We start from the raw sequence: 10,694 nt of genomic DNA on the forward strand, positions 1-10,694 counted from the left end.
ACAGAAAAGCAAGTTATGAAAAGACATTTTGAAGCTTATAGATTCCCCAGGAGGCCAAAGAGTCAGACTGGGATGCATGGAGCTAAGAATGATACCCAAGCCGTGCAGCGGAGGCCGCCCTTGAAGACAAGGTGGCACTCCTCACCACAGAAAGTCCTGCTCCATTGTGACCCCAGAACTCTGCCACCCTTGTCCTGAAGGGCCAGAGGCCTCTGCCACCCCAGTCTCTGCAGAGGACTTCCTACAAGTCTCACGCAGGGACATTTGAACAACAGAGCTTGGCGGCAATGACTGCCCCCTGAGGCTAGGGAGTGAGTTCTGGCTTGACTGGGATAGACTCAAAACGTGAAAAATTCTCCTGTTTTGGAATTGTGAGCAAAAGATGCAGGGAGGCCAGATATTTGCTGTGGGGAGGATCGAGGGGAAGAACTGGGTGGAGTTCATTCTCAAGCCTGAGGCAGCTGCCAGAAAAGCAGGACTGAAGGGGGCCCGGCTGGGTTAGGGTGCAGTGGATGGGGCTGGACCCCTGCCCCACCCATACATCCTGCCTGGGTGCCAGCTCCCACCATGGGCCATGACTCTAAGACCACCCTGAATAATCCATGTGCCAACAGCCCTGCCCCGTTCTCTAAATCATCCACTCCTCATCCCCAGGAACTGGGACCACATGGTCCACCTGTTGCCCCTTTCCTCACTGCCTGAGTCCTTAGGGCCCAGAAAGCCTCACCCAAGTCCTAGACAAGGGACCACAGATGGAGGACAGTGACACCTGGAGCAGCTGATGGAAGCTCTGGGACAGTTCAGAAGAAAGGCCTTTTCTTTTTCTTTCTTTTTCTTTGAGATAGGGTCGCTCGACCTCGGCCCACTGCAACCTCCGCCTCCCAGGTTCAAGTGATTCTCATGCCTCAGCCCCCTCAGGTAGGTGGGACTACAGGTGGGTGCCAACACGCCTGGCTGATTTTTTTTTTTTTTTTTTTTTTTTTTTTTTTTTTTTGGTAGAGGCAGGGTTTCACCACGTTGGCCAGGCTGGTCTCGAACTGCTGACCTCAAGTGTTTCTCCCACCTTGGCCTCCCCAGGTGCTGCTATTACAGACCTGAGCCACCCACCCGGCCCCAGAAAGACTTTTTCTATGCCACAGAGAAGTTGGGCTCCCAGTCACAGGAGCATTGGCCGCCGGTTCCAGCAGGGGGCAGCTCTCAATGACAGCTGAAGGGCATTGCAGGCATTGCAGAGCCAGATGTGCACACTGCTCTTAGGAACTGGGCTCTGCTTCCCCTGAAGTCTGTCTGAACCTGGGGCATCGCAGTCTCACCGGGCTGGGGCTTTGATGCCTCAGGCCCAAAGAAAGAGACTTGGTAGAGGGGAGGAGGAAGGAGATACAACCTTCCAGGAAGCAGAAATGTTCAAGGACTCTTGAAGGAACCTCCAGAAAACAAGGAGAGGCAGGAATTGCCTGTGGTCGCTTCTAGCTCTAAGTCTCACCTGTGAAATTAAGCATCTTCCTGGTCCCAGTGCAGATGGTCCTGGGGGGAAGCAGGAGAGGAGAGAACCAGCTTCTGTTCTCTTGTCTGCCCCAACTTCCCCAGCCCACCAGGGCCAAGACAGGGGTGCTGGCAGCCTCTCCCCATTAACCACACCCTGCAGGCTGAGGCAGGCAGGCTGGGGGCTGAGGAGACACTCCTTCCCTGCATTTCAGGGACACGGTGCCTTGGGCCAGGATGCAGAGGTCGCAGGGCCTGGCAGGGGCCCCGTGAAACTGGCCCTGCAGGGAGGCGGGGGCAGTGGGGATGGATGAACTCATTCCTTCCTCGGCTCAGGCTGCTCTGATCGTAAAACTGTGGACGCTGAGCAAATGGCCCCAGGTGTGTGCTCTCCCAGTTTCGCTAGGATAATAGTCAGGAACTGCAAGAGGCTGACCTGGTTTCGATGGAGCAGCTCCCGCTCTGGGTGCGACGTGGCTCCGCTGCCTCCACACTCCCCCTCTCACCCTCTTTCAGAGGGCCAGGCCTTCACCAAAGCCTGAAAGAGGCTCAGCAAGAGTGCAAAGGGGTGCTCTCAGAGGTGCCCCAGAAAAAGCCCCTTCTCCAGAGAGAGGCTCTGAGGAGAGGCCCAGGTGCCTAGAGAGGGGCCGGCACCTAGCACCCACCTCGGGGGATCTCCTGCTCGCAGCCCCCTTGAGTTTACTCCACAAAGATCTAGACTCGGAGCAGGCAGGACCCTTCGAGTCTGCTCATCACTAACACCACTTCATTTTACAGATGGGGAAACTGAGACCCAAATCGAAGGGAGCAGTCGCCGAGTCAGCCAGTGACAGAGCTGGGCCTTCACTCCCGCTTCTGGATTCTCAGTTCCCATCCTCATCCCTCTGCCTTTTATGAAGCAGCATGGAAGGAATCAAAAACAGACAGAGGACTCCCGGGCGGCTCTGGGCCGCTGTGAGCAAACACTAGGTGCAGTGCCTCAGGCTTCGGCTCTCCAGGCCCACACACACCTGCTCCTGAAGCTCCCAGGCTGCGCTGCGCAAGCAGGGTGGGGGGGAAGGTGGGAGGGGGGTGGGGGTGGGGGGTGGGAGGTGTGGGGGGTGCGGGGGTGGGGTGGAGGGCGGGGTGGGGGGGGAGGGCGGAGGGGGTCTTCCCTCCCCAGCCCTCCCCAAGGTGCAGTGAGTGCTTCAGTTCCTCCAGCTGCCCCTCTCCCAGCGGAAGCTCACACTAGACGCGCCAGGGCAGCAGAGGAGAGCACTTTCAATTCAACTGGAGAGAGATCTGCCCTCTCCAGGATATGGGAGAGCTTTCCGCCCTCCTCCTGAGGCCCTGGAGGCTGCGAGCAGCTTACCTGGGTGCTCTGAGAAGGGATCCGCCTCCCTTACAGGGCTTCACCGGGACTGCCCAACTGGGTTGCCTCGTGGCCTTTGACCTTCAGAATCCCAAGATTCACCCACCTCCTCCAGAATAAGGCGGGAGAAGGGGAGGCTGTGGAGACCCATAAACCAGGGCCTGACTCCTAACTGGCCACCTCATAGCTTTGTGACCTTAAGCGAGTGGCCTGGTCTTCATGACGGAGCGTTCCCAAGCTTCTCCCTTGTATAGTTTTAGTGAGGGCTGGAGATGAGGCTGTCAGTTCTTGGTGGCTGTTACTATTAAAGCTGGCCAGGATGTCCCTTCTGACCCTCACCCGTCCAGTTCCCATAGTGCTGGGCCTTGTAGCTGTCACAGTCCTGTGTATGGGGTCAGGCTCTGGCCTGCCTCCCTGCCAACCCCTTTTGGGTAGGGCGGCTCATGCCTGTAATCCCAGCACTCTGGGAGGCCAAGGTGGGTGGATCACTTGAGGTCAGGAGTTTGAGACCAGCCTGACCAAACATGAAGAAACCCCATCTCTACTAAAAATAAAAAATTAGCTGGGCATGGTGGCACATGCCTGTAATCCCAAGCTGGGAGGCTGAGGCAGGAGAAATGATTGAACCCAGGAAGCAGAAGTTGCAGTGAGCTGAGATTGTGCCATTGCACTCCAGCCTGGCCAACAAGAACGAAACTCTTGGCTGATTCATTTTCTCCCAAAACATTGATCACTGGTGGACGGACAAACCACAGGGCACCCGTGTGGTGGAATGACCTCAGTGATAAAGAAGAACAAAATAGTAATACAATGAACGACATGGACGTCCCGCAAAGCACTGTGCTGAAGTTCAGCGGCAAAATGAAAGCAGACTAACTCAAAAGGCTGCAGGCTCTGCCGCTTTCCGTGTGCCTGAACTCCAGGGAGGGCCACGCTGCAGCTGGAAAGCAGGTCAGGGCTTGCCTGCGGTGGGAAGTGGGAGCAGGGATTGATTGCAATGGGGAATGAGGGAGTTTTATGGGGGAATAAAAAAATAAATGTCTCATTTTCTGGTAGGTAGGTAGGTAGCTATTTCCATTTGGCAGAGCTTATCAAACTGTATGCTTAAAATAAGCAAATTCGACAGTACACAAACTACACTGTAATGAAGCTGGCAGGGTAAAGACCTTCCCATTTGGAAATTATGATCTGGAAAGTGACCGATATTGCCTGGCCATGTACACAAGAGAAGACTTACCTCCCTAGGAAACTTTTAAGATATGCTCAGTTCTTAAAAGAAATAAGAAATTGAGTGACCAGAGAAAATGAGGGAGGATTTGAAGAAATACGGTACGAGGGCATCATAGAAGAGCCGGCTTGAAATAGACCAGAGAGTGGACTCAAGTCTTGGTGTATTTGTACGCTGCCTGAACTACCTGACCTTGGTCCCTTATCTGATATCCTCTTTGTCCCTGGCTCTACCTGAAAAAAAGCTCACTCATCTTTCATAAATCATAAAAAGGCTATCCTTTAATGAGATGACATTTTCTCTTTCCTGGCTCAGAACTCGGAAGGTGCCCAGCCCGCCTTGAGCCACGAGGCTCTTCTGCAGTGGAGTTTCTGTCCTCTGCTTGCTTCCAGAGCCTTCTGCAGGCTACCAAGACAAAGCTTTCTCACATTCCTCTGGGCCTGGTCCTTCTGCTATCTGCTGCTGCCCTCTCTGTCCCTGTCCCTCCTCTGTCTCCAGAATGACAGCATCTCCCAGCAGCTTTTGCTTTGGAGTGCTGGCTCCTCAATTCAAGGTCAGCTTCTGAGGGCAGAAGTCTGGTCCCATTTTCTCCCCTTCCCTCTGCCCTCTCTCTGGGAAGCCCAGTGTGGGATCCTCTCCCGGTGTTTTAGGATAAACGCACACATTCACGAATGCAGCCACTCACTCTGGCTCACTCACACTGTTCAAGAGAGAGGCCCAGCTTAATCTAGTGGGGCCCAAAGGGAATTTATTGGGCCGCATTCCTGAGAAGTCCAGAACGTGTCAGCTAGGTTGAGACACAGCTGGCTTCAGGATTGACAATCTCTTTTCCTGTCTCTCTCTCTCTCTCTCTCTCTCTGTCTCTGTCTCTCCTCTGTCTCAATGTCTTCTTCCCTCCCTCTCCTCCCTTCCCCTTCTCCCTAATGTCTTTCTATCTCTAAGTATCCCCTGAGTACACTTCCTCACTCTTCCTTTAGCCTGAAAACAAAAGAACAAGACATAAGAAATCCCTCATGCAAATGGGCATCCCTGACTGAGGAAGTCCAAGACATCCAAAGCACAGCCTATTATTTTATCTCTTCTTTCCGGTGTATATAGCTGACTTTTCTGCTAGACTTGCCTTGTGTCCTCAAGGTGCCCGGCACAGGCCCAGGTACCTGACAGCCCCCAGCCCCACCCCAGATAGGATGTGACACTTGATTGGGGTGAGGTCAGAGTGGGGAGGGGAAGAATCAGGGTTGGGGATGGGTCAAGGCTGGGGAGGGGCTGAGGGGAGGATCCTTTTATGAGATGGAGTCTTCCTGTGTCACCCAGGCTGGAGTGCAATGGCGTAATCTCGGCTCACTGCAACCTCTGCCTCCCGGGTTCAAGTGATTCTCCTGCCTCCGCCTCCCAAGTAGCTGGGATTACAGGAGCCCACCACCACACCAGGCTAATTTTTGTATTTTTAGTAGAGGCAGGGTTTCACCATGTTGACCAGGCTGGTTTCGAACTCCTGACCCCAGGTGATGGGAGGATCCTTTTGAGCTGTTGATTCCCTCCTGGTATTTCTGTCCATGAGGCCCTGCAGAGTGGGAACAAACTCCACATGTGCCTGTCTTCCTCGCAGAGCCCTCCACCTCCAATAAGCATCAGCCTGGGGTGCTGGGGCTTCAGGCTGAGGCCTGGGACAGAGTCCTGGTCAGCATCAGCCTGGCTGATGCCAATTAAGACCCAGGAATCCCCTGCCCCTAACCCTGGGCTCAGATCAAAAGACCTGGGCCCTCAGATGAGGGGCTCCTGACCATAAATCTGAAGGAGCACGACCCTCCAGCTAATGAGCTGTCCTGGCTCAGACTAGAGAGGGAATGCCAGACCCTGTTTCATTCCAGGGGGCAGCCAGCCCAGAGTGAAGGGCCAAGGGAGGCCCTAGACCCCAGAGTGCCCATACCCCCTACAGCACCCGGCTTTGCAGGGACAGCCCTGCTCTGCTCAGAACCCAGGGGCAAGGTCCTGGAGGGTACAGGAGAATGCGCACTGTTCCCTGCACTCCTGCCCTACCGGGCCCCAAGATGGCTCCCCGTGACCACCGTTTAGCCCCACGGGAATTTTAACCACTAACATTTGGGTTCAGGAGACTCCGGAAGAGCAAACGTCTTCACCTCCTTTGATTCCCCTCCCACAGAGGGCTTTTTCAATTTTAATTTGAGGTGACCTCTGACCTGTGTTACCATTCCCATAGATTCCAGATATTTCCTGTGCCCTCAAATCACCTCCAAGCCCAACCCCACCTGATCAGAGCCCCTGCAGAGTGGGCACTGCTCCCGGCAACCATGCCCAAGCTGGGCTGGGAGTCCCCCTGGGCTCTGGCCCCCTCTCCATATCCCACTCTGTTACCCCAAAGATGCCTGCATGCCCATCCCCGCACCAGCATCTTCCCAGGACCCAGCTGAGGCTGCTCTCAGGACACCAGGGATGGCAGGCATCCAAGTGCCAACCTCCATGGCTGCTGTGATTTTTAATAACAACGATCATGGAAACATGAGTGGAACCTCTTCTCTGTGTCAGGTGACCCAGTAGCTCAGGAATAATTGCTCCTAATTTACAGATGAGGAAGCCGGCCCTGAAGAAGAGCGACTTCATGCACACACAGCTGGCTGTGGCCGAGCCAGATCATAACCAAGGTGTGTCAGCCCAGAGCCTGGTGCCCTCCAGGAAGAGGGGTCAGCAAAGGGCTGTGGGCATTGGTGCATCTCCCCTGCATTGTGAGTCTCGGTTTGGGCCACCCATCTTGGCATGGTGACCACCAGCACAAGGCGCCAAGGGTCTTGGCAAAAGCCAGAGAGGACAGAGAAGAGAGAAGCAGGCAGGGGGGTGGGAAGGGCTGGTCAGACCTCAGCTCCACCCCTGTCTGTTTCCAAAGTAGCTTTTGGATTGAGGTGGATAGTTCCCCGCATCCCTCCAGGGAGTCCAGCACAGTGCTGAGCTGGGCTGTGCAGGGGCTGAGAGACAAGCAGAGGTACAGGGACATGAGCAAGGTGGCTGCAGTACGAAAGCTAGGCCTAGGGGTTCAGGCTGGGTAGGTGCTTGCAGGTAGGGACTTTGCTGCAGGGTTGAGTTATACTTTGTGGGTTACACAGAGGCCTAAGTCCCATCCCCAGAGGGTGCGAGGTCAGGGCCCTGGCAGCCATCCTTCTAGCATGGCCCCTCCCAACAAGGGCCTCTGGCTCTCCAGAGCCCAGAGCCTGAACAGATCCAGGCCGGAGCCACGCGAGGATGCATTGGCCCCAGTCCCGTGGGTCAGAAACTAAATGGCACACGGGGGTACCTCTCTGGCTCCAAATCCCAGCCTACTGCCAGCCTCAGCCTCCCAGTCGAAGGTCTGACCACATGACTCTCTGTTAAAGCCTTTCCCTGGCTCTCTGTCCTGCCCCTCGTCATGCCCAGTGACTCACACTGCTTTTCCAGGCCCTGCTCTCCACAACTGACATCACCTTCACCTCCAGCCCTTTCCCAGCAAGCCCTCTCCTTCCTCTGACCCATCGTCCTCCTCGGAATCAAGAATGCTAGAGCTGAAAACTGTCTCAGGGAACATCTGGAGCAGCCTCACTTTACAGCTGGGGAAACTGAGACCTGAGAGGTGCCCTGCCGGAGCTTGTACTAGTTCAGAGGCTGTGATTCATTTAGAACTTTAAGGGAAGGATTTAGGGCTCAGTTAGGACCTCAGGGCAAATCATCGCAGCTCTGCCAGTAACTAAGCTCTTACTCTTCCACCTGCCCAGCAGGAGCCTGAAAATCAATCTCCAGTTTCCCGGGGCCAAGGGCTGTCCTGTGGGTGCTGAGACCCTGGGGGTAACAGGAGGTCCGGGGTGGCCCCAGCCCCTCCCACTACCCAAATCAGGGGTAGGCTAATTCTTCCTCTAAGAGATCCATTGCTGCCGGGCGCGGTGGCTCAAGCCTGTAATCCCAGCACTTTGGGAGGCCGAGGCGGGTGGATCACAAGGTCAAGAGATCGAGACCATCCAGGTCAACATGGTGAAACCCTGTCTCTACTAAAAATACAAAAATTAGCTAGGCGTGGTGGCGCGTGCCTGTAATCCCAGCTACTCAGGAGGCTGAGGCAGGAGAATTGCCTGAACCCAGGAGGCGGAGGTTGCGGTGAGCCGAGATCGCGCCATTGCACTCCAGCCTGGGTAGCAAAAGCGAAACTCCGTCTCAAAAAAAAAAAAAAAAAAAGAGAGAGAGATCCATTGCTTTAAAGTCCAGAGTAGAAGGGAAGAAACAGGTGTAAATTCCTGCCAGGAAAATAAGATCAAGCTGCAACCTCAGAAAGCCCGGAGGGGTACTGATGCCGGAAACCCTCCAAGGCTGGGAAGCTGACAAGAAAATCAAGGAGGACAGGCGGTCAAGGTTCTCATAGCAGCCTTGGGCTTCAGAAATAGGAGCGTCCCTGGAGCGTGGTTTCTAAAGCAGCACCTGAGAACTTGGGAGAAATACAAAATGTGAATCCTCAGGCCTCACCTAAGATCTACTGAATCGCATACTTAGTGTTGGGGTCCCTCAGGCCCTCCAGATGATTCTAATACATGCTCCAGTTTGAACACCACTGCCATAAAGAACAGCCGAAGCAGTTAGCAGCACTTGTAGTTGGTCGCTCCGCTGGTCCTGGCCTGCTGTAGGCTCGCCGAGGCTCTACAGGCTGCTCTGCTTACTCGTGTTATGGACCCCTCCCGGCCAAAACAGGCAGGACTTCTGCAGGCAGCTTATTCTGGAAGGGCCTGGAATGAGTCTTGTGGCCCGAGATGTGCTCTGGGAATATGGAGAGCCTCAAAGTCACCCACCCCCTCCATTCGCCTCCACCATACAAAAGGAATTCTGCCTCAGTTTCCCTGCTTTGCGTTCCAACCCACCCCATACGCCTTAGAACTCTGCGCTGGACCTCGGCCTGCTTCCCTGGCACCATTACCATGCCATGCATGGTCCTGGTCTCCTCACCGAGGTCTCATCTTGCTCTTGTACCCCAGATGCTGGCTGAGGTGATTTGCAGACAGACAACACATTTATTACTGTGCCGTGACTGCCCGGGGCCACCAGGTACGTATGTGTGGATTGTCTACTGAACAAGGGCAGGTGGCCAAGGAAACAAGTGGAAGTGAAATCCAGCTCGCTTTCCACTCACCCACATCTGCTAGTGCAAGGAGGCAGTAATAGGCACGTATGCATTAGAGGGGCTAGTGCTTCAATGTCACGATGCCTTTCCCAAAGCTCCTGTTTCGCAGCTGACCCTCTTCCTGCCTTGCCGTGCCCACACCAGTGAGACCTCCCTAACTCCTCCTGTCTGTGCCATCTGGACACCCACCCTTTCAAATGGGCCGTGTCCTCCTCATCTTCTCTCTTTGGGGCCTCTTGGCTGGATCAGTTGTCCCACCTTTTCTCTCCTTATTCCTCATCCTCACAAATGTTCCCATCATGTTGACAATGACATCATAACCAGCAGACAAAACATCTTTGTTGATAGAAGTTTGAGGTCATTTCATTACAGCATCTCCTAAGACATTCCATTCAGGGACGTGCCTGCCAGGCTGCTGGAAATGCCTTCCTTTTATGGCCTGCTTGCTTTGGTCACGTGATAGGCCCTGGGCTCCCTCTACCCTAGGGCAACCCCACAGAGACGTGAAAAGCCTGCCCACAACTCGCCCCACCCAAATCTTGTCTTCCAGCAACTGGAGTTAGTGCGTGTGTGGGTTGGTCTCTCCCATCACTACAGGTTAAACTACCATGTAATTGATTTCTTTCCAGACAGTTGAACACACATCAGTAGGCACCAAACTTTTCTCTCTTCACCATTTGGATTAAGAAAAATATTTCGGCCGGGCGCGGTGGCTCAAGCCTGTAATCCCAGCACTTTGGGAGGCCGAGGCGGGTGGATCACGAGGTCAAGAGATCGAGACCATCCTGGTCAACATGGTGAAACCCCGTCTCTACTAAAAATACAAAAAATTAGCTGGGCATGGTGGCACGTGCCTGTAATCCCAGCTACTCAGGAGGCTGAGGCAGGAGAATTGCCTGAACCCAGGAGGCGGAGGTTGCGGTGAGCCGAGATCGCGCCATTGCACTCCAGCCTGGGTAGCAAAAGCGAAACTCCGTCTCAAAAAAAAAAAAAAAAGAAAAATCTTTCTGTGCTCGCTTCGGCAGCACATATACTAAAATTGGAACGATCCAGAGAAGATTAGCACGGCCCCTGCACAAGGATGACACTCAAATTTGTGAAGCGCTCCATATTTTTATGTAATTTGTTCTTTATGTGTATGTTTAACTCATAAAGTGGACTCTTTTTTTTTTTTTTTTTTTTGGAGACGGAGTTTTCGCTCTTGTTACCCAGGCTGGAGTGCAATGGCGCGATCTCGGCTCACCGCAATCTCCACCTCCTGGATTCAGGCAATTCTCCTGCCTCAGCCTCCTGAGTAGCTGGGATTACAGGCACGCACCACCATGCCCAGCTAACTTTTTGTATTTTTAGTAGAGACGGGGTTTCACCATGTTGACCAGGATGGTCTCGATCTCTCGACCTCGTGATCCACCCGCCTCGGCCTCCCAAAGTGCTGGGATTACAGGCTTGAGCCACCGCGCCCGGCAAAGTGGACTCTTAGAAGG

At 54.2% G+C, this 10,694-nt stretch overlaps 1 non-coding gene across 1 annotated transcript; it reads left to right on the forward strand.

Moving 5' to 3' along the window:
- Positions 1-10,219: 10,219 nt before the first annotated feature.
- On the forward strand, positions 10,220-10,326 carry LOC120361919 (U6 spliceosomal RNA). The gene has a single exon (XR_005577954.1). It is a non-coding gene; the product is annotated as a U6 spliceosomal RNA (small nuclear RNA).
- The last annotated feature ends 368 nt before the right edge of the window (positions 10,327-10,694 follow it).

Source organism: Saimiri boliviensis, chromosome 1 (genome assembly GCF_048565385.1).
Source record: "Saimiri boliviensis isolate mSaiBol1 chromosome 1, mSaiBol1.pri, whole genome shotgun sequence".
Classification (NCBI taxonomy): domain Eukaryota; kingdom Metazoa; phylum Chordata; class Mammalia; order Primates; family Cebidae; genus Saimiri; species Saimiri boliviensis.